This window comes from Pristiophorus japonicus, unplaced genomic scaffold (assembly GCF_044704955.1).
Source record: "Pristiophorus japonicus isolate sPriJap1 unplaced genomic scaffold, sPriJap1.hap1 HAP1_SCAFFOLD_592, whole genome shotgun sequence".
Lineage (NCBI taxonomy): Eukaryota > Metazoa > Chordata > Chondrichthyes > Pristiophoridae > Pristiophorus > Pristiophorus japonicus.
The window spans coordinates 125806-153599 of record NW_027254501.1 but is presented as its reverse complement, the minus strand read 5'-3'; the positions used below and the strand labels follow the sequence as shown (position 1 = coordinate 153599).

The 27794-nt window shown below is 52.0% G+C and overlaps 13 non-coding genes across 13 annotated transcripts; 11 read left to right on the top strand and 2 right to left on the bottom strand.

Moving 5' to 3' along the window:
- Positions 1-1549: 1549 nt before the first annotated feature.
- Positions 1550-1622, top strand: trnat-agu (transfer RNA threonine (anticodon AGU)). Its single transcript has one exon. It is a non-coding gene; the product is annotated as a tRNA-Thr (tRNA).
- A 2855-nt stretch (positions 1623-4477) lies between these two features.
- Positions 4478-4550, top strand: trnat-agu (transfer RNA threonine (anticodon AGU)). Its single transcript has one exon. It is a non-coding gene; the product is annotated as a tRNA-Thr (tRNA).
- Positions 4551-6250: 1700 nt separating this feature from the next.
- On the top strand, positions 6251-6323 carry trnat-agu (transfer RNA threonine (anticodon AGU)). The gene has a single exon. It is a non-coding gene; the product is annotated as a tRNA-Thr (tRNA).
- A 2689-nt stretch (positions 6324-9012) lies between these two features.
- On the bottom strand, positions 9013-9085 carry trnat-agu (transfer RNA threonine (anticodon AGU)). Its single transcript has one exon. It is a non-coding gene; the product is annotated as a tRNA-Thr (tRNA).
- A 755-nt stretch (positions 9086-9840) lies between these two features.
- Positions 9841-9913, bottom strand: trnat-cgu (transfer RNA threonine (anticodon CGU)). Its single transcript has one exon. It is a non-coding gene; the product is annotated as a tRNA-Thr (tRNA).
- A 1667-nt stretch (positions 9914-11580) lies between these two features.
- On the top strand, positions 11581-11653 carry trnat-ugu (transfer RNA threonine (anticodon UGU)). Its single transcript has one exon. It is a non-coding gene; the product is annotated as a tRNA-Thr (tRNA).
- A 3256-nt stretch (positions 11654-14909) lies between these two features.
- trnat-ugu (transfer RNA threonine (anticodon UGU)) lies at positions 14910-14982 on the top strand. The gene has a single exon. It is a non-coding gene; the product is annotated as a tRNA-Thr (tRNA).
- A 604-nt stretch (positions 14983-15586) lies between these two features.
- Positions 15587-15659, top strand: trnat-ugu (transfer RNA threonine (anticodon UGU)). Its single transcript has one exon. It is a non-coding gene; the product is annotated as a tRNA-Thr (tRNA).
- Positions 15660-15988: 329 nt separating this feature from the next.
- On the top strand, positions 15989-16061 carry trnat-agu (transfer RNA threonine (anticodon AGU)). Its single transcript has one exon. It is a non-coding gene; the product is annotated as a tRNA-Thr (tRNA).
- A 722-nt stretch (positions 16062-16783) lies between these two features.
- On the top strand, positions 16784-16856 carry trnat-agu (transfer RNA threonine (anticodon AGU)). The gene has a single exon. It is a non-coding gene; the product is annotated as a tRNA-Thr (tRNA).
- Positions 16857-19966: 3110 nt separating this feature from the next.
- On the top strand, positions 19967-20039 carry trnat-agu (transfer RNA threonine (anticodon AGU)). The gene has a single exon. It is a non-coding gene; the product is annotated as a tRNA-Thr (tRNA).
- Positions 20040-21424: 1385 nt separating this feature from the next.
- trnai-aau (transfer RNA isoleucine (anticodon AAU)) lies at positions 21425-21497 on the top strand. Its single transcript has one exon. It is a non-coding gene; the product is annotated as a tRNA-Ile (tRNA).
- A 3586-nt stretch (positions 21498-25083) lies between these two features.
- trnat-ugu (transfer RNA threonine (anticodon UGU)) lies at positions 25084-25156 on the top strand. The gene has a single exon. It is a non-coding gene; the product is annotated as a tRNA-Thr (tRNA).
- Positions 25157-27794: the final 2638 nt, after the last annotated feature.

Below are 27794 nucleotides of genomic sequence, written 5' to 3'. Positions count from 1 at the left end.
CTCCCCTTCCCCCTCTGCCTTTTCACTCTCCCTTTCCCTCTCCCTCTTCCCTCCCCTGCCCCTCTTCCTCCTTTCTCTCTCTCTCTTTACCCTTTCTTTTCCGATTTTCCCCTTCTCTCTCTCTCCCCTTACTTTCTCTCTCCCCTGCCTCCTCCCTCTCTCGCCTTCCTCTCTCTCTCGCTCCTTCCCCTCCGCTTCCGCCTCTCTCTTCCTCCCTGTCTCCCCTTCCCCCTCGCTCCCTCACTCCTTCCCCTCTCTCTTTCCCCTTCCCCTCTCTTTCCGACTCTTTTCCCGCTCTCTCCCTCACTTCCACTATCTCATTCCTCGTATCCTAGATCTCTTTCCTCTCCCCCTTCTCTCTCTCCAGTTCCCCTCTCTCTTCCTCCCTGTCTCTCTGTCATATATGTAACCTCCATGTAACACCACTGCAATACTGAATAGACTTAAGCAATGCACATCTTGACCACAGGGGGCGCACTTGTGGGAGACACTCCTTACCTGGTCGTCCAGGTACATAAAGGGAGGTCCCACGCAGGGTCATCACCTCTTGGTCCTGTGAATAAAGGTACAGGTCATGGAGTGACCTAGTCCACAGAATTTGCCTCGTGTGGGTTTTGTGCCATTGAGAAAGAACTTTACGCTCTCATTCCCCACCTTTCTCACTCAATCCCTTCTCTCCTTCCCCCCTTTCTCACTCCTTCCCCTCACTCTCTCCCCTTCCCGCTATCTCACTTTCCCCGTGCCTCACTCATTCCCCTCGCCCTCCATACCCTCCACATCTCCTTCTCTGTCTCCCCTCCCCCTCGCTCTCTCTCCCCCTCTCTCCCTTTCCCCCTCTGTCTTTTCACTCTCCCTTTCCCTCTCCCTCTCCCCTCCCCTCCCCTCTCTTCCTCCTCTCTCTCTCTCTTTTTACCCTTTCTTTTCGGATTCTCCCCTTCTCCCTCTCTCTCCCCTTCCTTTCTCTCTCCCCGCCTCCTCCTTCTCTTTCCTTCCCCTCTCGCTCTCCTTCCCCTCTCTCTCACTCCTTCCCCACTCTTTCCCGTTCCCCCTCTCTATCACTCCTTCCCCTCTCTTTCCTGTCCCCCTCTCTCCGCTGCCCACTTTCACAACCCCTCTGCCTTTTCACTCTCCCTTTCCCTCTCCCGTCCCCTCTCTTTCCTCCCCTCCCTCACTCCCCTCCGTCTCTCCCCTTCCCCTCTCTTTTCCTCCCTGTCACTCCTTCCCCCTCTCTCTCACTCCTTCCCCACTCTCTCCCCTTCCCCGTTCTCTCAATCCTTCCAATTGCTCTTTCCCCTTCCCCTTCTCTCTCTCCCCTTCCCCTCTCTCCTCCTCCCTGTCTCCCCTTCCCCCTCTCTCTCACTCCGTCCCTTCCCTCTCTCCCCTTCCCCCTCTCTCTCACTCCGTCCCCTCCCTCTCTCACTCCTTCCACGCTCGCTTTTCCCTTACCCCTCCCTCTCTCTCTCCCCTTCGCTCTCTCTCACTCCTTCCACTCTCTCTTTTCCCTTCCCCTCTCTTTCCTGCTCCTTCCCCTGTCTTTCCCACAGCAGGTGGCTCCATAGCTCAGGGGTTAGAGCACTGGTCTAGTAAACCAGGGGTCGTCAGTTCAAATCTCATTGGGGCCTACTCAATATTTAAATTTGCTGTCAATTAACCAGGGCTTTAATTATAAATATTAAACAGCTCTGAGACCAATCCTTCAACAACAGGTTCTCGTCTGTCTGACACTCTCTCTCCCCTTCCAAATCTCTCTCTCCCTTCCCCATCGCGACCCGTTCTACATCTTTTTACCCCTCTCTCCCTTTCCCACTATCTCGCTTTCCTCATCTCTCACTCTGTTGTGTATCTGTAAAGCATGCTCTCCCATGTTCCGCCACCAGGGAGCTCATCCCCTGAAGTCCCAAGGGATTCCATTGGGAGCACTGTGTATAAGCCGCCCCTAAGGCCTGTTTCTCACTCTGGAGAGTCTTATTAAAGACTGACGTCACTGTTACTGTAACCTCCCTGTGTGCAGTCTCATCTGTGTTAGGAACACAATACACTCATTTCCCTCTCTGTCACTCCATCCCCTCCCCCCTCTCTCTGTCTCCCCTCCCTCTCTTTCCACTACCCACTCTCACCCCCTCTCTTCCCTTCCTCCTCTGCCTTTTCCCTCTCCCTTTCCCTCTCCCTCTTACCTCACCACCCCCCTCTTCCTCCTCTCTCTCTTTACCCTTTCTTTTCGGATTCTCCCCTTCTCCCTCTCTCTCCCCTTCCTTTCTCTCTCCCCTGCCCCTCCCTCTCTCTCCTGACCGTCTCTCCCCTTCCCCACTCTTTTTCTCCCCTCCCGCTGTCTCCCCTTCCCCTCTGTCTCATTCCTTCCCCCTTTCTCTCCCCTTCCCCTCTCTCTTTCTCCCTCTCTCCACTCCCCAAGTCTTTCCTCTTCCCACTCTCTCCGACTCCTTCCCCTCTCTGTCCATCCCCTCCCTCTCTTTCCCCAACTCCCTCTTTTCGCCCCTCTCTCTCTCCCCTTCCCCATCCCCTCCCTCTCCCCTTCCTCCTTCTACGCTCTCTTTTCCCTTCCCCTCTCTTTCCTGCTCCTTCCCCTGTATTTCCCAGAGCAGATGGCTCCATAGCTCAGGGGTTAGAGCACTGGTTTAGTAAACCAGCGGTCGGATATTCAAATATCACTGGGATTTGCTCAGCATTTAAATTCACTGTCAATAAATAAGGGCTTTAATTATAAATATTAAACAGCTCCGAGACCAAACCTGGAATTACAGGCTCCCCTCACACACTTCCCCCTCTCCTCTTCCAAATCTTTCTCTCCCTTCCCCATCGCAGCCTGTTTTACAACTTTTATTCTCTCTCTCCCTTTCCCGCTATCTTCCTTTCGCTGTTTCTCACTCATGCCCCTCTCTTCCCCTCTCTCTTCTCACTCTCTCTCCTTCCCCCTCTCTCTCCCCTTCACCCACTCTTCCTCCTTCCCCTTCTCTCTTCTCCTCCCCGTCTCTACCTATCTCCCCTTCACGCTCTTACACACTCGTTACCCTTCTTCTCTCAATCCGACCCCTCTCTTTCCCCTTCCCCCCATCTCTCACTCCTTCCCTTCTATCTCTCAACTTCACCCTCTCTCTCATTACCTGCCCTCTCTCCCCTTCCCCTCCCTCACTTTCCCCTTCCCCTCTCTCTCAATCCTTCTAGTCTCTCTTTTCCCTTCCCTTCTTTTTCCCACTCCTTCCTCTCTCTCCCTCTCTCTCCCCTTCCCCCTCTCTCTCTCCCCTTCCCCCTCTCTCTCCCCTTCCCCACTCTTTGCCCCCCTCGCCTCTCTCATTCCTTCCTCTCTCACTCCCCCCTTTCCCCTCTCTCCCCTTCCCTCTCCACTTTCTTTCGCTCACTTGTCCTCCTCTCTCTCCTTTGTCCTCTTTCTTCTCTCTCTCTCCCCTCCCCCTCTCTCCATTACCTACTCTCTCCCTCCGATCGCTCCTTCCCTCTCTGCCTTTTCACTCGCCCTTTCCCTTTCCCCTCCCCTCTCACCCCTCCCTCCTCTCTCGCTCTCTTTTCCCTTTCATTTCAGATTCTCCCCTTCTCCCTCTCTCTCCCCTTCCCCTTTCTCTCTCCCCTGCCTCCTCCCTCTCTTGCCTTCACATCTCTCTCCCCTTCCCCCCTCTCTCTCTCACTCATTCCCTCTATTTCCCCTTCCCTCTCTAATTTCATTCTCTCCCCAGTCCTTCCCCCCCTCTCCTTTCTCCTCTGTCTTCACTCTCTCTATCCCCTCCCCCTCTCTCCGCTACCCACTCTGTCTTTTCACTCTCCCTTTCCCTCTCCCATCCTCTCTCTTTCCTCCCCTCCCTCCCCACCCCCACCCCCACTCTCACCCCCGCTCTCTTCCCTTCCTCCTCTGCCTTTTCCCTCTCCCTCTCCCTCTCCCTCTTCCCTCCCCGCCCCTCTCTTCCTCCTCTCTCTCTTTACCCTTTCTTTTCAGATTCTCCCCTCTTCCCTCTCTCTCCCCTTCCTTTCTCTCTCCCCTGCCCCTCCCTCTCTTTCCTGACTGTCTCTCCCCTTCCCCACTCTTTCTCTACCCTTCCGCTGTCTCCCCTTCCCCTCTGTCTCACTCCTTCGCCCTCTCTCTCCCCTTCCTCTCTCGCCCCATCATCTTTCTCTCACTCAATCGCCTATTTCCCCTCCCACCTCCCTCTCTCTCCCCTTCCCCTTTCTCTTTCTCCCTCTCTCCCCTTCACCCCCTCTCTCTCTCCCTTTCCCTCCCTCTCTTTCTCCCTCTCTCCCCTTCCCCCTCTCTCTCTCTCCCTTTCCCCTCCCTCTCTTTCTCTTCCCAACTCTCTCTCTCCTCTTCCCCTCTCTCTTCCTCCCTGTCTTCTCTTCCCTCTCTCTCTCACATTTCTTCTCTCTCTCCCCTTCCCCCTCTCTCTCACTCCTCACACTTGCTCTTTTCCCTTCCCCTCCCTTTCCTGCCCCTTTTCCAGTCTTTCCCAGAGAAGGTGGCTCCATAGCTCAGGGGTTAGAGCACTGGTCTAGTAAATCAGGGGTCGTGAGTTCAAATCTCATTAGAGTCTATTCCAAATATCGGTTACTTTTTAATTAACAAGGGGTTTAATTATAAATATTAAACAGCTCCGAGACCGACCCTGGAACAACAGGCTCCCCTCACACCCTTACCCCTCTCCTTTTTTCATCTCTCTTACACTCTCTCTCCCCTTCCAAATCTCTCTTTCCCTTCCCCATCACGACCCGTTCTACATCTTTTTAGCCCTCTCTCACTTTCCCGCTATCCCTGTCTCTCAGTTATTCACCTCTCCCCCCTTGCCCCTCCCTCGCCTCACCCTCACTCCTTCCCCCTCTCTCTCCTTCCTCTCTCTCACCCTCTCCCCTCAGCCTCTCCCCTAACCACCTCCTTCACCCTCTCTCCCCTTCCCCTCTCGCACCCTCTCCCCTCAATCTCTCCCCTAACCACTTCCTTCCCCCTCTCTCCCCTTCCCACTCTCCCTCTCCCATTCCCTCTCCGCTCCCCTCTCTTTCCTCCCGACTCTCCCTTCCCTCCTCTATCTCTCTCTTTTCCTTTTCCTTTCAGATTTTCCCCTTCTCCCTCTCTCTCCCCTTCCCCTATCTCTATCTCCCCTTCCATTCTCCCCCTCGCTCTCTCACTCCTTCCCTCTCTCTCCCCTTAACCTCTCTTTCCCCTTTCCCTCTCTCTCTCTCCCCTGCCCGTCTTTCTCCCTCCCTGTCTCCCCTTTCCCCTCTCTCTCTCCCCTCCCCCTCTCTTTCCGACTCTTTCCCCTCTCTCTCCCTCACTTCCACTATCTCATTCCCCTTATCCTTGATCTCTTTCCCCTCCTCCTCCTCTCTCTCCAGTTCCCCTCTCTCTTTTTCCCTGTCTCTCTGTCATATATGTAACCTCCATGTAACACCACTGCAATACTGACGGGACGGGACAGGGGAGATGTGGGAAGAATGTTCCCGATGTTGGGGAAGTCCAGAACCAGGGGACACAGTCTTAGGATAAAGGGTAGGCCATTTAGGACTGAGATGAGGAGAAACTTCTTCACTCAGAGAGTTGTTAACCTGTGGAATTCACTGCCGCAGAGAGTTGTTGAGGCCAGTTCATTCAAGAGGGAGTTAGATATGCTAAGGGAATCAAGGGGTATGGAGAGAAAGCAGGAAAGGGGTACTGAGGGAATGATCAGCCATGATCTTATTGAATGGTGGTGCAGGCTCGAATGGCCGAATGGCCTACTCCTGCACCTATTTTCTATATTTCTATGTTTCAATGTTTCTTCCCCCTCTCTCTCCCCTCCCCCTCTCTCTCACTCCTTCCCCTCTCTCTCCCCTCACACTCTCTCTTCCTCCCTGTCTCCACTTCCCTCCCCTCTCTCCCCTTTCTCTCTCTCTAACTCCTTCCCCTCTCTCTCTCACCTCTTTCCCCTCGCTCCCCTTCCCTTTCTACCTTCACTCTCTCCCCATTCTTTCCCCTCTCTCTCCTTCCTCCTCTATCTTCCCTCTCTCTCCTGTCCCCACTCTCCACTCCCCAGTCTCTCCACCCTCTCTTCCCTTCCCCTTCTGCCTTTTCACTCTCCCTTTCCCTCTCCCTCTTCCCTCCCCTTCCCTCTCCCGCTCTCTTTTCCCTTTCTGTTTACATTCTCCCCTTCTCTCTCTCCCCTCCCTCTCTCTCCCCTTCCCCTCTCTCTCCCTCCTTCCACTCTCACTTTTCCCTTCCCCTCTCTTTCCTGTTCCTTCCCCTGTGTTTCCTTGAGCAGGTGGCTCCATAGCTCAGGGGTTAGAGCACTGGTCCAGTAAACCTGGTGTCGTGAGTTCAAATCTCACTGGGGCCTACTGAAAATTAGTTTAGTATTTAAATTCACCGTCAATTAACAAGGGGTTTAATTATAAATATTAAACAGCTCCGAGACCAACCCTGGAACAACAGGCTCCACTCTCATCTTCTCATCTCTCGATCCTTTCCACATCGTGACCCGTTCTACATCTTTTTACTCCTCTATCCCTTTCCCACTATCTCACTTTCCTCATCTCTCACTCTGTTGTGTATCTGTAAAGCATGTACTCCCATGTTCCACCACCAGGGAGCTCATCCCCTGAAGTCCCAAGGGATACCATTGGGAGCACTGTGTATAAGCCGCCCCTAAGGCCTGTTCCTCACTCTGGAGAGTCTTATTAAAGACTGAGGTCACTGTTACTGTAACCTCCCTGTGTGCAGTCTCATCTGTGTTAGGAACACAATACACTCATTCCCCTCTCTGTCACTCCATCCCCTCCCCCCTCTCTCTGTCTCCCCTCCCCCTCTTTCCACTACCCACTCTCACCCCCTCTCTTCCCTTCCCCCTCTGCCTTTTCCGCTCCCCTTCACTCTCCCTCTTCCCTCCCCGCCCCCCTCTTCCTTCTCTCTCTCTTTACCCTTTCTTTTCGGATTCTCCCCTTCTCCCTCTCTCTCGCCTTCCTTTCTCTCTCCCCTGCCCCTCCCTCTCTCTCCTGACTGTCTCTCCCCTTCCTCACTCTTTCTCTCCCCTTCCCCTCTCTCTCCCCATCACCTTTCTCTCTCACTCATTCACCTATTTCCCTTCCCACCTCTCTCTCTCTCCCCTTCCCATCTCTCTCTCTCCCCTTCCCCCTCGCTCTCACTCATTCCACTCTCTCTTTTCCATTCCCCTCTCTTTCCTGCTCCTTCCCCTGTCTTTCTTAGAGCAGATGGCTCCATTGCTCAGGGGTTGGAGCACTGGTTTCGTAAACCAGGGGTTGTGGGTTCAAATCTCACTGGGGCCTACTCAAAATTATTTAAATATCTGTTTCTCATTCACTATCCTCTCACTACACCACTCTGTGCGAAATTAATCTCATGCTCCATTTCCTGACTCTCTTGCTGTCACCCCTCATTCCTCCGCCCATTCCACAATCTGTCTTTTTCGCTTTGACTGGTTAGACTGACATCAGTCGTGGGGAAAATGTTGGAATGAACCATTAAGATTGAAATAGCAGTGCATTCGGAAAGCAGTGACAGGATCGGTCCAAGTCAGCATGGATTTATGAAAGGGAAATCATGCTTGATGAATCTTCTGGAATTTTTTGAGGATGTAACTAGTAGAGTGGACAAGGGAGAACCAGTGGATGTGGTGTATTTGGACTTTCAAAAGGCTTTTGACAAGGTCCCACACAAGAGATTGGTGTGCAAAATCAAAGCGCATGGTATTGGGGGTAATGTACTGACGTGGATAGAGAACTGGTTGGCAGACAGGAAGCAGAGAGTCGGGATAAACGGGTCCTTTTCAGAATGGCAGGCAGTGACTAGTGGAGTGCCGCAGGGCTCAGTGCTGGGACCCCAGCTCTTTACAATATACATTACGATTTAGATGAAGGGATTGAGTGTAATATCTCCAAGTTTGCAGATGACACTAAACTGGCTGGCGGTGTGAGCTGTGAGGAGGATGCTAAGAGGCTGCAGGATGACTCAAAATTAGCTCAGTATTTAAATTGACCGTCAATTAACAAGGGATTTAATTATAAGTATTAAACAGCTCCGAGACTGACCCTGGAACAACAGGCTACACTCTCTCTCCATTTCCAAATCTCTCTCTTTCTTCCCCAGTTCTGCATCTTTTTACCCCTCTCTCCCTTTCCCGCGATCTCTCTTTCCACGTCTCTCACTCATTCCCCTCTCCCCCCTTCCCCCTCCCTCGCCTCACCCTCCCTCCCTCCTCCCTCTCTGCTCCCCTCCCTCCTCTCTCTTTTCCCTTTCATTTCAGATTCTCCCCTTCTCCCTCTCTCTACCCTTCCCCTTTCTCTCTCCCCTGCCTCCTCCCTCACTCTCTTTCCCAACTTTCTCCCATTCCCATCTCTCCCCTTCCCCCCACCCCTCTCTCTCACTACTTCCCCATCACTCATCTTCACCTCTCTTTCACCTTGCTCAACTCCCTTCCCCATTGTCATGTATCTTACATTATTATATATAACTGTATCCTAACATGCTATACATGACTGTAATAAGATATGACCTGTAACCACCAGCACACCTTACCACCAGGGGTGCACTTGCAAGGGACAGGTATATAAGGACAGGTCTCAGGCAAGTGCAGCATTCCAGAGCTGTGATAGAAAGGTGCAGGTCCAGAGTGACCTTGACTTCACTACACGCCTCGTGTGAATCTGTACTGAGGGGACAGGACTTTACAGAGAGAAGGGAAGGGGAAAGAGAGGGGAAGGGGAAGGAGTAAGAGAGTGAGGAAAGGGGAGAGACGGGAATGGGAGAAAGTTGGGAAAGAGAGAGGGAGGAGAGGAGAGAATCTGAAATGAAAAGGAAAAGTGAGGGGAGCGGAATGGGAGGAGGGAGAGAGGGTGAGGCGAGGTTAGGGGAAAGGGGGAGAGGGGAATGAGTGAGAGATAGGGAAAAAGATGTGGAACATGTCGTGATGGGGAAACAAGCTTGTTATTCCAGGGTCAGTTGCAAAGCTGTTTAATATTTATAACCTTTGTTAATTGATGGTGAATTTAAATACTGAGCTAATTTTGAATAGGCCCCAGTGAGATTTGAACTCACGACCCCTGGTTTACTAGACCAGTGCTCTAACCCCTGAGCTATGGAGCCACCTGCTTTGGGCAAGACAGCGGAAGGAGCAGGAAAGAGAGAGGAAGGGAAAAGAGAGACTGGAATGAGTGAGAGAGAGGGGGAAGGAGTGAGAGAGAGTGTGGAAGGGGAGAGAGAGTTGGGGGAAGGAGTGAGAGAGGGGAGGGGAGAGAGAGGGAATGAGTGAGAGAGAGAGGGAATGAGTGAGAGAGAGAGAGGGGAAGGGGAGAGAGATGTGAAGACAAAAGAGCGAGGGAGGAGGCAGGGGCGAGAGATAGGAAGGGGAGAGAGAGAGAGAAGGGGAAAATCTGAAAAGAAAGGGAAAACAGAGCGAGAGAGGAGAGAGGGGTGGGAGGGGAGGAAAGAGAGAGTGAAAAGGCAGAGAGGGAAGGAGCGAGAGGACAGAGAGTAGGTAGTGGAGAGAGGGGGAGGGGAGAGAGAAAGAAGATAAAGGAGGAAGGAGAGAGAGGGGAAGGAGAGGGAGAGTGAAAGTCGAGAGGGAAGGGGAGAGAGGGGAAGGAGAGAGAGAGGAAGGAATGAGAGAGGGGGGAAGATTGGGGAAGGGGAGATTGAGGGGGAAGAGGAGAGAGAGGGGGAAGGGGAGAGAGGTGAAGAGAGGGGAATGAGTGAGAGACTGGGAAAGCGAGATCATGGGAAGGGGAGAGAGAGGTAAAAAGATGTAAAATGGGCAACAGAGAAAGAAGCCTTTTGTATCACAGTCAGTCTCAGAGGTGTTCAATATTTAGGTGAATTTAAATACTGAACTAATTTTGAGTAGGCCCCAGTGAGATTTGAACCCACAACCCCTGATTTACGAGACCAGTGCTCTAACCCCTGAGCTATTGAGCCACCTGCCCTGGGCTGTGGGTCATTCCCCAGTTAGTGCTGTGTGTTTGAAGAATGAGGAGGGGTCAGTGAAACGCTCAGATTGTGTCTCATCCCCCAGACTCCTGCCTCCGTCTCTTCAATATTCACCTCTCAACATCGATATATCGGGTCTTTCACGTAGTAAAACATCCCAAGACAACTCAGTCACAGTCTGTCCCAATCTCTCAGTCTCTCTCTCTCTCTCAATCTCACTCTCTTTCTTTCTGTCTCTCACCATCTAACTCTGTCTCTCGAGGGGGGAAGATAGAGCGGGGGAAGGGGAGAGAGGGAGAAGGGGAGATGGGGGGGGAATGGGAGATGTGGGGAGGGTGCGAGTCTGATGGGAAAGGGGAGAGTAAGAGCAAGGGAAGGAGGGAAAGGGAGGGGAGTGGAGACTGGGGAGGTGAGGGAGAAGGAGAGGGAGGGGAGAGAGAGGAGGGGATAAAATGAAAAGGGAGAGGGGAAGGAGTGAGTGAGAGGGGAAAGAGAGGGGGCAGGGGAGAGAGAGAGGGAGAAGGGAAGCGAGAGAGGGGGAAGAGGAGAGAGAGAGGGTAAGGAGTTTGAAATAGAGGGGAAGGAGAAGGAGAGAGGGAAAGATGTGAGAGAGAGAGGGGAAGGGGAGAGAGGGGAAGGGGAGAGAACGGGAAAGGGAGATGTTGGAGGGGAGAGTCATTGAAAGCAGACATGCAGGTGCAGCAAGCAGTTCGGAATGCAAATGGTACGTTGGCCTTCATTGCAAGAGGGTCTGAGTACAGGAGCAAGGATGTCTTACTCCAGTTATACAGGGCCCTGGTGAGACCGCACCTGGAGTATTGTGTACAGTTTTGGTCTCCTAATCTGAGGAAGGACGTTCTTGCTATTGAGGGAGTGCAGCGAAGGTTCACCAGACTGATTCCCGGGATGGCTGGACTGTCATATGAGGAGAGACTGGATCAACTGGGCCTTTATTCACTGGAGTTTCGAAGGATGAGAGGGGATCTCAGAGAAACATATAAGTTTCTGACTGGACTGGACAAGTTCAATGCGGGAAGAATGTTCCCGATGTTGGGGAAGTCCTGAACCAGGGGACACAATCTTAGGATAAGGGGTAGGCCATTTAGGACTGAGATGAGGAGAAACTTCTTCACTCAGAGAGTTGTTAACCTGTGGAATTCTCTACCACAGAGAGTTGTTGATGCCAGTTCATTGGATATATTCAAGAGGGAGTTAGATATGGCCCTTACGGCTAAAGGGATCAAGGGGTATGGAGAGAAAGCAGGAAAGGGGTACTGAGGTGAATGATCAGCCATGATCACATTGAATGGCGGTGCAGGCTCGAAGGGCCGAATGGCCTACTCCTGCACCTATTTTCTATGTTTCTATGTTTCTATATTGCCCCACCAACTTTCTCTCTCCCCTTCTACTCTCTCTTCCTGCCTGTCACCCTCTTCCCCCTCTCTCTCAGTCCCTTCCGCTCTCTCCCCTGTCTCACTCATTCCCCCTCTCTCCCCCCTCTCCTTCACCTCTCTCTCCCCTTCTCCTCCCTCTCTCTGCCCTCCCCCCTCTCTCTCCCATTCCTCTCTCCCCTTCCCCCTCTCTCACTCCTTCCACTCTCTCTTTTCCCTTCCCCTCCCTTTCCTGCTCCATCCCCTTTCTTTCACTGAATAGGTGGCTCCATAGCTCAGGGGTTAGAGCACTGGTCTTGTAAACCAGGGGTCGTGGGTTCAAATCTCAGTGGGGCCTTTGCATAATTAATTTAGTATTTAAATAACAAGGGTTTTAATTATAAATAATAAACAACTACGAGACTGACCCTGGAACAACAGGACCGTCTCTCTTGTACTCTCTCTCCCCTTCCAAATCTCTCTCTCCCTTTCCTTTCCATGTCTCTCACTCATTCCCCTCCCCTTTCTCCTCTCTCTTTTCCCTTTCCTTTCAGATTTTCCCCTTCTTCCTCTCTGTTCCCTTCCCCTGCCTCCTCCCTCTCTCTCTTTCCCTACTTTCTCCCCTTCCCCTCTCTCTCTCGCTCCTTCCCCATCCTCTTCTTAACCTCTCTTTCAACTTCCCCCCTCTCTCACTCCTTGCCCTCCCTCTCTCCCCTTCCTCTCCTTCTCTCCCTTTCACCTCTCTCTCTCTCACTCCTTCCACTCTCTCTCCCCTTCCCCTCTCTCTCTCTCCCCTTCCACCTCTCTCTCACTCCTGCCACTCTCTCTTTTCCCTTCCCCTCTCTTTCCTGCTCCTTCCCCTGTCTTTTCCAGGGCAGGTTGCTCCATAGCTCAGGGGTTAGAGCACTGGTCTAGTAAACCTGGGGTCGTGGGTTTAAATCTCACTGGGCCGACGCAAATAAGCTCAGTTGTTAAATTCAACGTCAATTAAAAGCAGCTTTAATTATAAATATTAATCATCTCTGAGACTGACCCTGGAAAAACTGGTTCCCCTCTCTCCTCTTCTCGTCTCTCTGACACACTCTCTCCCCTTCCAAATCTCTGTCACCCTTCCCCCTCACAACCCATTCTACATCTTTTTACCCCTCCCTCCCTTTCTTGCTATCTCACTTTCCCCATCTCTCACTCATTCCACTCTCCCTCCTTCCCCTTCCCTTGTCACAGCCTCGCTCCTTCCCCCTCTCTCTCCCCTTCCCCTCTCTCTCACTCCTTCATCAGTAGTGGGGAAAATGTTGGAATCAATTATTAAGGATGAAATAGCAGCACATTTGGAAAGCAGTGACAGGATCGGTCCAAGTCAGCATGGATTTATGAAAGGGAAATCATGCTTGACAAATCTTCTGGAATTTTTTGAGGATGTAACTAGCAGAGTGGACAAGGGAGAATCAGTGCATGTGGTGTATTTGGACTTTCAAAAGGCTTTTGACAAGGTCCCACACAAGAGATTGGTGTGCAAAATTAAAGTACATGGTATTGGGAGTAATGTACTGACGTGGATAGAGAACTGCTTGGCAGACAGGAAGCAGAGAGTCGGGATAAATGGGTCCTTTTCAGAATGGCAGGCAGTGACTAGTGGAGTGCCGCAGGGCTCAGTGCTGGGACCCCAGCTATTTACAATATACATTAACGATTGAGATGAAAGAATTGAGTGTAATGTCTCCAAGTTTGCAGATGACACTAAGCTGGGTGGCGGTGTGAGCTGTGAGGGGGACACTATGAGGCTGCAGGGTGACTTGGACAGGTTAGGTGAGTGAGCAAATACATGGCAGATGCAGTATAATGTGGATAAATGTGAGGTTATCCAGTTTGGGGGCAAAAACGCGAAGACAGAATATTATCTGATTGGCGGCAGGCTAAGAAAAGGGGAGGTGCAACGAGACCTGGGTGTCATGGTACATCAGTCATTGAAAGTTGGCATGCAGGTACAGCAGGCGGTGAAGAAGGCAAATGGTATGTTGGCCGACATAGCTCGGGGATTTGAGTATAGGAGCAGGGAGGTCTTACTGCAGTTGTACAGGGCCTTGGTGAGGCCACACCTGGAATATTGTGTTCAGTTTTGGTCTCCTAATCTGAGGAAGGACGTTCTTGCTATTGAGGGAGTGCAGCGAAGGTTCACCAGACTGATTCCCGGGATGGCTGGACTGACATATGAGGAGAGACTGGATCAACTGGGTCTTTATACACGGGAGTTTAGAAGGATGAGAGGGGATCTCATAGAAACGTATGTGATTCTGACGGGACGAGACAGGTTAGATGCGGTTAGAATGTTCCCGATGTTGGGGAAGTCCAGAACCAGGGGTCACAGTCTAAGGACAAGGGGTAAGCCATTTAGGACTGAGATAAGGAGAAACTTCTTCACTCAGAGAATTGTTAACCTGTGGAATTCCCTGCCGCAGAGAGTTGTTGAGGCCAGTTCATTGGATATATTTAAGAAGGAGTTAGATATGGCCCTTACGGCTAAAGGGATGAAGGGGTATGGAGAGAAAGCAGGAAAGGGGTACTGAGGTGAATGATCAGCCATGATCTTATTGAATGAGGGTGCAGGCTCGAAGGGCCGAATGGCCTACTCCTGCACCTATTGTCTTTGTTTCTATGTTTCTATGTTTCTTCTCCCTCTCTCTCCCCTCCCCCTCTCTCTCACTCCTTCCCCCTCTCTCTCCCCTCACCCTCTCTCTCCCCTTCCATACTCTCTCTCCCCTTCCCCTCCCTCTCTTTCCCCTCCCCCCCCACCTCTCTCCCCTTCCCCTCTCTCTTCCTCCCTGTCTCCACTTCCCTCCCCTCTCTCTAACTCCTTCCCCTCTCTCTCTCTCACCTCTTTCCCCTCTCTCCCCTTCCCTTTCTCCTTTCACTCTCTCCCCTTTCCTTCCCCTCTCTCTTTTCCCTTCCCCTCTCTTTCCTGCTCCTTCCCCGATCTTTCCCAGAGCAGGTGGTTCAAATCTCATTGGGGCCTTCTCAAAATTAAATATTTAAATATCTGACTCTCATTCATTATCCTCTCCCCGACCCACTATCTTCCCTCTTTCTGCCGCATCACTCGCCCACTTTATCTCCTCTCTCTCTCTCTTTTCCCCTTCTCTCTCTCGCTCCTTCCCATTTCTCCTCTTCCTCTCTCTCCCCCATTCCACACACTTGCTCTCCGTCACCTCCCTCTCTTTCCCCACCCCCTTTCTCTCTCCCCTTCCCCTCTTTCTTCCTCCCTGTCTCCCCTTCTCCCTCTCTCTCAGTCCCTTCCGTGCTCCAACCTTTCTCACATTCCCTCTCTCTCCCCTTAAGCTCTCTTTCCCCTTCCTCCGCTCTCTCTCCCTTGCCCCACTTACTTCATCCCAGTCTCCCCTTCCCCCTCTCTTTTGCTCATTCCCCACTCTCTCCCCTTCCGCCTCTCTCTCCCCATCCACTCTCTGTCTACCGGTTCCTTATCCCTCTTTCCCCTCCCCGTCTCTCTCTCTCTCCCCTTCCCCACTCTCTCCCATTCCCCCCCTCTCTCACTGCTTCCACTCTCTCTTTTCCCTTCCCCACTCTTTACTGCTCCTTCTCCTGTCTTTTTCAGAGCAGGTGGCTCCATAGCTCAGGGGTTAGAGCACTGGTCTTGTAAACCAGGGGTCGTGGGTTCAAATCTCACTGGGGCCTACTCAAAATTAGATCAATATTTAAATTTACTGTCAATTAACAAGTGCTTTAATTATAAATATTAAACAGCTCTGAGATCAACCCTCGAACAACAGGTTCTCTCTCCCTTCCCCATCACGACGCGTTCTACATTTTTTTACCCCTCTCTCCCTTTCCCACGATCTCGCTTTCCCCGTCTCTCACTCATTCCCCCCTCCCTCGCTACACCCTCTCTCCCTCCTCTCTCTCTCTCTTTTCCCTTTACTTTCAGATCCTCTCCTTCGCCTCTCTCCCCTTCCCATCTCTCCCCTTCTCCTCTCTCTCACTCCTTCACCATCACTCCTCTTAACCTCTCTATCATCTTCCCCATCTCCCTCACTCCTTCGCCTCTCTCCCTCCCTTCCACACTCTCTCTCCCCTTCCCCTCCCACTCTTTCCCCTTCCCCTCTCTCCCCTTCTCCTCTCTCTCTCTCCCCTTCCTCTCCCAATCTCTCCTCTTCCTCTCCCACAATCTCCCCCTCCCCTCTCACTCACTCACTCCTTCCCCTCTCTCTCACTCCTTCCACTCTCTCTTTTCCCTTCCCCTCTCTTTCCTGCTCCTTCCACTGTCTTTAGCTGCACAGGTGGCTCCATAGCTCAGCGGTTAGAGCACTGGTCTTGTAAACCAGGGGTCGTGAGTTCAAATCTCACTGGGGCCAATCAAAATTAACTTAGCATTTAAATTCACTGTCAATTGACAAGGGTGTGGAAGTGTTAGAATATTATAACAGTTCCAAGACCATCCTTGGAACAAAAAGTTCCCTTCTTTTCTTTCCAGCTTCCCCATCATGTCCTGTTGTCCATCTTTTTAGTTATCTCGCTTTACCCGTCTCTCACTCATTCATAGAAACATCAAAACGAGGAGCAGGAGTCGGCCATTCGGCCCTTCGAGCCTGCACCACCATTCAATATGATCGTTTCACTGACCCCTCCTCATTCTTCAAACACACAGCACTAACTGGGGAATGACCCACAGCCCAGGGCAGGTGGTTCCATAGCTCAGGGGTTAGAGCACTGGTCTAGTAAACCAGGGGTCGTGGGTTCAAATCTCACTGGGGCCTCCTCAAAATTAGCTCAGTATTTAAATTCACTGTCAATTAACAAAGGGTTTAGTTATAAATATTAATCACCTCTGAGACTGACTGTGATACAAAAAGCTCTCTGTTCCCCATTATACATCTTTTTACCACTCTCTCCCTTTCCTGCGATCTCGCTTTCCCTATCTCTCACTCATTCCCCTCTCTTCACCTCTCTCCTCTTTCCCCTCAATCTTCCCCCCTCTCTCTCACTCCTTCCTCTCTCTCTCCTTCCCCTCTCTCCCCTTCCCTCTCTACTTTCGTTCTCTCTCTCCTTCCCCTCTCTCTTGTTCCTCCTCTATCTTCTCTCTCTCTCCCCTCCCCCTCTCTCTACTACCTACTCTCTCCTCTCGCTCCTTCCCTCTCTGCCTTTTCACTCTCTCTTTCCTCCCCTCCCACCCCACCCTCCTCTCTCGCTCTCTTTTCCCTTTCTTTTCAGATTCTCCCCTTCTCCCTCTCTCTCCCCTTCCTTTCTCTCACCCCTGCCTCCTCCCTCGCTCTTTTGCCTTCACATCTCTCTCCCCTTCCCCTCTCTCTCTCTCTCACTCATTCCCTCTCGCTCCCCTTCCCTCTCTCCCTCCGTTCCACACTTTCTCTCCCCTTCCCCACTCTCTCACACTCCTTCCCACTCTCTCTCACTCCTTCCAGTCTCTCTTTTCCCTTCCTCTCTCTTTCCTGCTCCTTCCCCTGTTTTTCCCAGAGCAGGTGGCTCCATAGCTCAGAGGTTAGAGCACTGGTCTAGTAAACCAGGGGTCATGAGTTCAAATCTCACTGGGGCCTACTCAAAATTAGCTCAGTATTTAAATTCACTGTCAGTTAACAAAGGTTATAAATATGAAACCCCCCTGGAACAACAAGCTTCCCCATCATGACCTGTTCCACATCTTTTTCCCTGTCTCTCACTCATTCCCCTCTCCCCACTTCCCCCAACCTCGCCTCACCCTCTCCGCTCCCCTCACTTTTCCTTTTCATTTCAGATTCTCTCCTCTCCTCCCTCTCTCTTTCCCAACTTTCTCCCATTCCCGTCTCTCCCCTTTCCTCACTTTCTCACTCCTTCCCCTCCCTCTCTTTCCCCTTCCCCTCTCTGTATTTTCTTTTCAGATTCTCCCCTTCTCTCTCTCTCACTCCTTCCCCTCTCTCACTCCTTCCCCTCTCTCACCCCTTCCCCCTCTGTCTCCCCTTCCACTCTCTCTCTCTTCCCCTCTCTCCCCTTCCCTCTGTAATTTCATTCTCTCCCCATTCCTTCTCCTCTCTCTCCTTCCTCCTCTATCTTCCCTCTCTCTATCCCCTCCTCCCCTCTCCACTATCCACTCTCTCACCCCCTCTGTCTTTTCACTCTCCCTTTCCCTCTCCCGTCCCCTCTCATTCCTCCCCTCCCCCACTCTCACTCCCTTTCCCCTCTCTCTTCCTCCCTGTCTTCCCTTCCCCCTCTCTCTCACTCCTTCCACTGACGTGGATAGAGAACTGGTTGGCAGACAGGAAGCAGAGTCGGGAATAAACGGGTCCTTTTCAGAATGGCAGGAGTGCCGCAGGGCTCAGTGCTGGGACCCCAGCTACTTACAATATACATTAATGATTTAGATGAAGGAATTGAATGTAATATCTCCAAGTTGCAGATGACACTAAACTGGGTGGCGGTGTGAGCTGTGAGGGGGACGCTAAGAGGCTGCAGGGTAACTTGGACAGGTTAGGTGAGTGGGTAAATGCATGGCAGATGCAGTATAATGTGGATAAATGTGAGGTTATCCACACTGGGGGCAAAAACGCAAAGACAGAATATTATCTGAATGGCGGCAGATTAGGAAAAGGGGAGGTGCAGCGAGACCTGGGTGTCATGGTTGATCAGTCACTGAAAGTTGGCATGCAGGTACAGCAGGTGGTGAAGAAGGCAAATGGCATGTTGGCCTTCATACCGAGGGGCTTTGAGTATAGGAGCAGGGAGGTCTTACTGCAGTTGTACAGGGCCTTGGTGAGGCCTCACCTGGAATATTGTGTTCAGTTTTGGTCTCCTAATCTGAGGAAGGACATTCTTGCTATTGAGGGAGTGCAGCGAAGGTTCACCAGACTGATTCCCGGGATGACTGCCTGACATATGAGAAGAGACTGGATTGACTGGGCCTTTATATATTTGAGTTTAGAAGGATGAGAGGGGATCTCATAGAAACATACAAGTTTCTGACGGGACGGGACAGGTTAGATGCGGGTAGATTGTTCACGATGTTGGGGAAGTCCAGAACCAGGGGATACAGTTTTAGGATAAGTGGTAGGCCATTTAGGACTGAGATGAGGAGAAACTTCTTCACTCAGAGAGTTGTTAACCTGTGGAATTCCCTGCCGCAGAGAGTTGTTGAGGTCAGTTCACTGGATATATTCAAGAGGGAGTTAGATATGGCCCTTGCGGCTAACGGAATCAAAGGATATGGAGAGAAAGCAGGAAAGGGGTACTGATGGAATGATCAACCATGATCTTATCGAATGGTGGTGCAGGCTCGAAGGGCCGAATTACCTACTCCTGCACCTATTTTCTATATTTCTATGTTTCTTCCCCCCATCTCTCCCCTCCCCCTCTCTCTCATTCCTTCTCCCTCTCTCTTCCCTCACATTCTCTCTCCTCTTCCACACTCTCTCTCCCCTTCCCCTCCCTCTCTTTCCCTTCCCCTCTCTCTCTTCCTTTCCCCTCTCTCTTCCTCACTGTCTACACTTCCCTCCCCTCTCTTTCACTCCTTCCTCTCTCTCTAACTCCTTCCCCTCTCTCACTCTCTCTAACTCCTTCCCCTCTCTCACTCTCTCTCCCCTCCCCCCCCTCTCTCCCCTTCCACTCTCTATCTCCCCTTCCCCCTCTCTCTCCCCTTCCACTCTCGATCTCCCCCTCTTCCCCTCTCTCCCCTTCCCGCTCTAATTTCATTCTCTTCCCTCTCTCTATCCACTCCCCCACTCTCTCAACCCCTCTGCCCTTTCTCTCTCCCGTCCCCTCTCTTTCCTTCTCTCTCTCTCTCCACCCGCACTCTCTCTCCCTTTCCCCTCTCTCTCCCCTTCCCCCTCTCTCCCCTTCCACTCTCTATCTCCCCTTCCCCCTCTCTCTCCCCTTCCACTCTCGATCTCCCCCTCTTCCCCTCTCTCCCCTTCCCGCTCTAATTTCATTCTCTTCCCTCTCTCTATCCTCTCCCCCACTCTCTCAACCCCTCTGCCCTTTCTCTCTCCCATCCCCTCTCTTTCCTTCTCTCTCTATCTCCACCCGCACTCTCTCTCCCTTTCCCCTCTCTCTTCCTCACTGTCTCCCCTTCCCCATCTCTCTCACTCCTTCCCCTTTCTCTCCCCTTAAGCTCGATCCCCTCCCCTCTCTCACACACCTTCCCCTCTCTCTGCCCCCCTTCCAAGCTTTCTCTCTGTCCATCCCCTCCCTCTCTTTCCCCTTCCCCCTCTCTCCCGTTCTTTATCTCTCTCCCCTTCCTCCCTCTCTCCCTTTCCGCCTCTCTCTCCCCTTCCACTCTCTGTCTCCCTGTCCCTTACCACTCTTTCCCCTCCCCGTCTCTCTCTCCCCTTCCCCCTCTCTGTCACTCCTTCCCCCTCTCTCCCCTTCACTCTCTATTTTCATTCTCTCCCCATTCCTTCCCCTCTCGCTCCTTCCTTCACTATCATCCCTCTCTCTATCCCATCCCCTCTCTCCACTACCCACTCTCTCACACCCTCTGCCTTTTCATTCTCCCTTTCCCTCTCCCGTCCCCTCTTATTCCTCCCCTCCTCCACTCTCTCTCCCCTTCCCCTCTCTCTTCCTCCCTGCACGCCCTTCCCCCGCCTCCCTCTCCTTCCCCTCTCTCTCACTCGTTCCACTCTCTCTTTTCCCTTCCCCTCTCTTTCCTGCTCCTTCCCCAGTCTTTTCCCTAGCAGGTGGCTCCATAGCTCAAGGGTTAGAGTTTTGGCCCAGTAAACCAGGTGTCGTGAGTTCAAATCTCACTGGGGCCGACTCAAAATTAGCTCCGTATTTAATTTCACCGTTAATTGACAAGAGCTTTAATTGTAAATATTAAACACCTCTGAGACCTCCCCTGGAACAACAGAGTCCCCTCACACTCTATCCCCTCTCTCCTTTCTTTTCAGATTCTCCCCATCTCCCTCTCTCTCCCCTGCCTCCTCTCTCGTCCCTTCCCTATTCTTTCTCGCTCCTTCCACACTCTTTCTCCCACTCTCTCACTCCTTCCCCATTCTCTCCCTTTCCCCCTCTCTCTCACCCCTTCCACTCTCTCTTCTCCCTTCCCGTCTCTTTCCTGCTCCTTCCCCTGTCTTTTCCAGATCAGGTTGCTCCATAGCTCAGGAGTTAGAGTATTGGTCTTGTAAACCAGGGGTCATGGGTTCAAATCTGACTGGGATCTGCTCAAAGTTAACTCAGTATTTAAATTCACCGTCAATTAACAAGTGCTTTTTAAGTATTATAATATTAAACAGTTCTAAGACCAACCCTGAAACAAAAGGCTCTCATCTTTCCGCCTTCCCCATCACATCCTGTTGTACATCTTTTTAGGTAAAGAGACCAAAACTGTACACAATAGGTCACACCAAGGCCCTGTATAACTGGAGTAACACATCCTTGCTCCTGTACTCAAACCCTTTTACAATGAAGGCCAACGTACCATTTGCCTTCCTAACTGCTTGCTGCACCTGCATGGCTGCTTTCAATGGCTCTCCCCTCACCCTCTCTCCTTCCCCCTCTCTCCCATTCCCTCTCTCTCTCACTCCTTACCCCTTTCCCCTTAACCTCTCTTTCCCCTTTTCAACCCTCTCTCTCCCCTGCCCCTCTTTCTTCCTCCCTCTCTCTCCCCTTCCCCTCTCACTCATTCCTTCCACTCTTCCTTTTCATTTTCTCCCCTCCTCTCTCTCGCCTCCCTCTCCTTCTCCCTCGCCTCCAATGTTTCCACTCTCCTCCCTCATCCCTTTCCCTCCTTCCCTCGCTCTCGCTCTCCCCTTTCCCATCAGACTCTTCCCCTCCCCATCTCTCCCATTGCCCCCCTCTCTCTCCCATTCCCCCCCTCTCTCTCCCCTTCTCCCTCTCTCCCCTTCCCCCGCTCTACCTTCCCCCCTCGAGGGACAGAGTGAGAAGGTGAGAGACAGAAAGAAAGAGAGTGAGATTGAGAGAGACAGAGAGACAGAGAGATTGGGACAGAGTGTGACTGAGTTGCCTTGGGATGTTTTACTACGTGAAAGACCCGATATATCGATGTTGAGAGGTGAATATTGAAGAGACGGAGGCAGGAGTCTGGGGGATGAGACACAATCTGAGCGTTTCACTGACCCCTCCTCATTCTTCAAACACACAGCACTAACTGGGGAATGATCCACAGCTCGTAGCTGGTGGTTCCATAGCTCAGGGGTTAGAGCACTGGTCTAATCAACCAGGGGTCGTGGGTTCAAATCTCACTGGGGTTGACTCAATGTTCGTTCAGTATTTAAACTTACCCTCAATTAAAAAGGACTTTAATTATAAATATTGAACAGCTCTGAGACTGACCCTGGAACTGCAGGCTGCACTCTCTCTCCATTTCCAAATCTCTCTTTTTCTTCCCCATCACAACCCGTTCTACATCTTTTTACCACTCTCTCCCTTTCCCGCTATCTTTCTTTCCACGGCTCTCACTCATTCCCCTCTCCCCCCTTCCCCCTCCCTCACCTCACCCTCCCTCTCTGCTCCCCTCCGTCCTCTCTCTTTTTCCTTTCATTTCAGATTCTCCCCTTCTCCCTCTCTCTACCCTTCCCCTTTCTCTCTCCCCTGCCTCCTCCCTCTCTCTCTTTCCCAACTTTCACCCATTCCCGTCTCTCCCCTTCCCCACTCTCTCTCACTCCTTCCACATCACTCCTCTTAACCTCTCTTTCACCTTCCCCAACTCCCTTACCCACCCTCTCTCCCCTTCCCCACTCTCTCGCCTTCCCCTACCTCTCTTTCCCCTTCTCCCTCTCTCTCACTCCTTCCGCGATCTCTTTTCCCTTCCCCTCTCTTTCCTGCTCCTTCCCCTATCTTGCCTAGTGCAGGTGGCTCCATAGCTCAGGGGTTAAAGCACTGGTCTAGTAACCAGGGGTTATGGGTTCAAATCTCATTGGGACCTACTCAAAATTAGTTCAATATTTAAATTCAGCGTCAATTAACAAGATGTTTAATTATAAATATTAAATAACAACGAGACGAACCCTGGAACTGCAGGCGACACTCTCTCTCTCTCTTTCTTGACCAGTTCGACATCTTTTTATCCGTCTCTCCCTTTCATGCTATCTCTCTTTCCACGTCTCTCATTCATCCCCCTCTCTCCCTCCTCCCTCTCTGCTTCCCTCCCTCCTCTCTCTTTTCCCTTTAATTTCAGATTCTCCCCTTCTCCCTCTCTCTATCCTTCCCCTTTCTCTCTCCCCTGCCTCCTCCCTCACTCTCTTTCCCAACTTTCTCCCATTCCCGTCTCTCCCCTTCCCCCACTCTTTCTCACTCCTTCCACATCACTCCTCTTAACCTCTCTTGCACCTTCCCCAACTCCCTTCCACACCCTCTCTCCCTCCCTTCCCCACTCTCTCGCCTTCCCCTACCTCTCTTTCCCCCTCTCCCTCTCTCTCCACTCCCTTTCTCTCTCCCCTGCCCCCTCCCGAGTGGAGTGCCACAGGGTTCAGTGCTGGGACCCCAGCTCTTTACAATATACATCAATGATTTGGATGAAGGAATTGAGTGTAATATCTCCAAGTTTGCAGATGACACTAAACTGGATGGTGGTGTGAGCTGTGAGGGGGACGCTAAGAGGCTGCAGGGTGACTTGGATAGGTTAGGTGAGTTGGCAAATGCATGGCAGATGCAGTATAATGTGGATAAATGTGAGGTTATCCACTTTGAGGGCAAAAACGCGAAGACAGAATATTATCTGAATGGTGACAGATTAGGAAAAGGGGAGGTACAACGAGACCTGGGTGTCATGGTTCATCAGTCATTGAAAGTTGGCATGCAGGTACAGCAGGCGTGAAGAAGGCAAATGGTATGTTGGCCTTCATAGCTCGGGGATTTGAGTATAGGAGCAGAGAGGTCTTACTGCAGTTGTACAGGGCCTTGGTGAGGCCACACCTGGAATATTGTGTTCAGTTTTGGTCTCCTAATCTGAGGAAGGACATTCTTACTATTGAGGGAGTGCAGCGAAGGTTCACCAGACTGATTCCCGGGATGGCTGGACTGACATATGAGGAGAAACTAGAGCAACTGGGCCTTTATACACGGGAGTTTAGAAGGATGAGAGGGGATCTCAAAGAAACATATAAGATTCTGACGGGACTGGACAGGTTAGATGCGGTTAGAATGTTCCCGATGTTGGGGAAGTCCAGAACCAGGGGTCAGAGTCTAAGGATAAGGGGTAAACCATTTAGGACTGAGATAAGGAGAAACTTCTTCACTCAGAGAGTTGTTAACCTGTGGAATTCCCTACAGCAGACAGTTGTTGATTCCAGTTCATTGGATATATTTAAGAAGGAGTTAGATATGGCCCTTACTGCTAAAGCGATCAAGGGGTATGGAGAGAAAGCAGGAAAGGGGTACTGAGGTGAATGATCAGCCAAGATCTTATTGAATGGTGGTGCAGGCTCGAAGGGCCGAATGGCCTACTCCTGCACCTATTTTCTATATTTCTATGTTTCTTCCCCCTCTATCTCCCCTCACCCTCTCTCTCACTCCTTCCCCCTCTCTCTCCCCTCACCCTCTCTCTCCCCTTCCATACTCTCTCTCCCCTTCCACTCCCTCTCTTTCCCCTCCCCCCCCACCTCTCTCCCCTTCCCCTCTCTCTTCCTCCCTGTCTCCACTTCCCTCCCCTCTCTCTAACTCCTTCCCCTCTCTCTCTCTCACCTCTTTCCCCTCTCTCCCCTTCCCTTTCTCCTTTCACTCTCTCCCCATTCCTTCCACTCTCTCTTTTCCCTTCCCCTCTCTTTCCTGCTCCTTCCCCGATCTTTCCCAGAGCAGGTGGTTCAAATCTCATTGGGGCCTACCCAAAATTAATTTAGTATTTAAATTCCCATCTCTAATTCATTATTCTCTCTTCAGCCTCTGCCTCTTCACTCCTCCACCCCGTCCCGGTTATCTCTTTCTTTTCAGATTCTCCGCTTCTCCCTCTCTCTCTCTCCTTCCCCTCTCTCTATCTCCCCTTCCATTCTCCCCCCTCGCTCCCTCACTCCTTCCCTCTCTCTCTCTCTCCTTAATCTCGCTTTCTCCTTTCCCTCTCTCTCTCCCCTGCCCGTCTTTCTTCCTCGCTGTCTCCCCTTCCCCGTCTCTCTCCCTCACTTCCACTATCTCATTCCCCTTATCCTAGATCACTTTCCCCTCCCCCTTCTCTCTCTCCACTTCCCTTCTCTCTTCCTCCCTGTCTCTCCTTCCCCCCTTTCTCACTCCTTCCCCTCACTCTCTCCCCTTCCCGCTATCTCACTTTCTCTGTGCCTCACTCATTCCCCTGGCCCTCCATCCCCTCCATATCTCCCTCTCTGTCTCCCCTCCCCCTCCCCCTCTCTCTCTCCCCACTCTCTCCCCTTCCCCCTCTGCCTTTTCACTCTCCCTTTCCCTCTCCCTCTTCCCTCCCCTCCCCCTCTTCCTCCTTTCTCTCTCTCTCTTTACCCTTTCTTTTCCGATTCTCCCCTTCTCTCTCTCTCCCCTTACTTTCTCTCTCCCCTGCCTCCTCCCTCTCTCGCCTTCCCCTCTCTCTCGCTCCTTCCCCTCTCTCTCTCTCACTCCTTCACCATTCTTTCCACTTCCCCCTCTCTATCACTCCTTCCCCTCTCTTTCCTGTCCCCCTCTTTCCGCTGCCCACTTTCACACTCCCTCTGCCTTTTCACTCTCCCTTTCCCTTTCCCGCCCCCTCTCTATCCTCCCCTCCCTCCCTCCCCTCCATCTCTCCACTTCCCCTCTCTCTTCCTCCCTGTCTCCCCTTGCCCCTCTCTCTCACTCCTTCCACTCTCTCTTTTCCCTTCCCCTCTCTTTCCTGCTCCTTCCCCTATCCTTTTTAGTGCAGGTGGCTCCATAGCTCAGGGGTTAGAGCACTGGTCTTGTAAACCAGGGGTCGTGAGTTCAAATCTCGCTGGGGCCTACTCAAACTTAGCTCAGTATTTAAATTAACAAGGGCTTTAATTATAAATGTTAAACAGCTCTGAGACCGACCCTGGAACAACAGGCTTGACTCTCTCGCCCATCACGACCCATTCTACATCTTTTTCCCACTATCCCGCTTTCCCTGTCTCTCACTCATTCCCCTCTCCCCCTTTTCCCCTCCCAACGCCTCCCCTCAATCTCTCCCCAACCACGTCCTTCCCCCTCTCTCCCCTTCCCACTCTCCCTCTCCGCTCCCCTCTCTTTCCTCCCGTCTCTCCCCTCCCTCCTCTATCTCTCTCTTTTCCCTTTCCTTTCTGATTTTCCCCTTATCCCTCTCTCTCCCATTCCCCTGACTCTATCTCCCCTTCCATTCTCTTCCTCGCTCTCTCAAACCTTCCCTCTCTCTCCCCTTAACCTCTCATTCCCCTTTCTCTCTCTCTCTCTATCTCCCCTTCCCCTCTCTTTGTGCCTTTTTCCCCTCTCTCTCCCTCACTTCCACTATCTCATTCTCCTGATCCTAGATCTCTTTCCCCTCCCTCTTCTCTCTCTCCAGTTCCCCTCTCTCTTCCTCCATGTCTCTCATTCCCCACTTTCTCACTCCTTACCCTCACTCTCTCCCTTTCCCGCTATCTCACTTTCTCTGTGCCTCACTCATTCCCCTTGCCCTCCATCCCATCCACATCTCCCTCTCTGTCTCCCCTCCCCCTCTCTCTCTCTCACCCCTCTCTCCCCTTCCCCCTCTGCCTTTTCACTCTCCCTTTCCCTCTCCCTCTTCCCTCCCCTCCCCCTCTTCCTCCTTTCTCTCTCTCTCTTTACCCTTTCTTTTCCGATTCTCCCCTTCTCTCTCTCTCCCCTTACTTTCTCTCTCCCCTGCCTCCTCCCTCTCTCGCCTTCCCCTCTCTCTCGCTCCTTCCCCTCCGCTTCCGCCTCTCTCTTCCTCCCTGTCTCCCCTTCCCCCTCGCTCCCTCACTCCTTCCCCTCTCTCTTTCCCCTTCCACTCTCTTTCCGACTCTTTTCCCGCTCTCTCCCTCACTTCCACTATCTCATTCCTCGTATCCTAGATCTCTTTCCCCTCCCCCTTCTCTCTCTCCAGTTCCCCTCTCTCTTCCTCCCTGTCTCTCTGTCATAAATGTAACCTCCATGCAACACCACTGCAATACTGAATAGACTTAAGCAATGCACATCTTGACCACAGGGGGCGAACTTGTGGGACACACTCCTTACCTGGTCGTCCAGGTACATAAAGGGAGGTCCCACGCAGGGTCATCACCTCTTGGTCCTGTGAATAAAGGTACAGGACATGGAGTGACCTAGTCCACAGAATTTGCCTCGTGTGTGTTTTGTGCCATTGAGAAAGAACTTTACGCTCTCATTCCCCACCTTTCTCACTCAATCCCTTCTCTCCTTCCCCCCTTTCTCACTCCTTCCCCTCACTCTCTCCCCTTCCCGCTATCTCACTTTCCCCGTGCCTCACTCATTCCCCTCGCCCTCCATACCCTCCACATCTCCCTCTCTGTCTCCCCTCCCCCTCTCTCTCTCCCCCTCTCTCCCTTTCCCCCTCTGCCTTTTCACGCTCCCTTTCCCTCTCCCTCTCTCCTCCCCTCCCCTCTCTTCCTCCTCTCTCTCTCTCTTTTTACCCTTTCTTTTCGGATTCCCCCCTTCTCCCTCTCTCTCCCCTTCCTTTCTCTCTCCCCTGCCTCCTCCTTCTCTTTCCTTCCCCTCTCGCTCTCCTTCCCCTCTCTCTCACTCCTTCCCCACTCTTTCCCGTTCCCCCTCTCTATCACTCCTTCCCCTCTCTTTCCTGTCCCCCTCTCTCCGCTGCCCACTTTCACATCCCCTCTGCCTTTTCACTCTCCCTTTCCCTCTCCCGTCCCCTCTCTTTCCTCCCCTCCCTCACTCCCCTCCGTCTCTCCCCTTCCCCTCTCTTTTCCTCCCTGTCACTCCTTCCCCCTCTCTCTCACTCCTTCCCCACTCTCTCCCCTTCCCCTTTCTCTCAATCCTTCCAATTGCTCTTTCCCCTTCCCCTTCTCTCTCTCCCCTTCCCCTCTCTCCTCCTCCCTGTCTCCCCTTCCCCCTCTCTCTCACTCCGTCCCTTCCCTCTCTCCCCTTCCCCCTCTCTCTCACTCCGTCCCCTCCCTCTCTCACTCCTTCCACGCTCGCTTTTCCCTTACCCCTCCCTCTCTCTCTCCCCTTCCCTCTCTCTCACTCCTTCCACTCTCTCTTTTCCCTTCCCTTCTCTTTCCTGCTCCTTCCCCTGTCTTTCCCAACACAGGTGGCTCCATAGCTCAGGGGTTAGAGAACTGGTCTAGTAAACCAGGGGTCGTGAGTTTAAATCTCATTGGGGGCCTACTCAATATTTAAATTTGCTGTCAATTAACCAGGGCTTTAATTATAAATATTAAACAGCTCTGCGACCAATCCTTGAACAACAGGTTCTCGTCTCTCTGACACTCTCTCTCCCCTTCCAAATCTCTCTCTCCCTTCCCCATCACGACCCGTTCTACATCTTTTTACCCCTCTCTCCCTTTCCCACTATCTCGCTTTCCTCATCTCTCACTCTGTTGTGTATCTGTAAAACTTGCTCTCCCATGTTCCGCCACCAGGGAGCTCATCCCCTGAAGTCCCAAGGGATACCA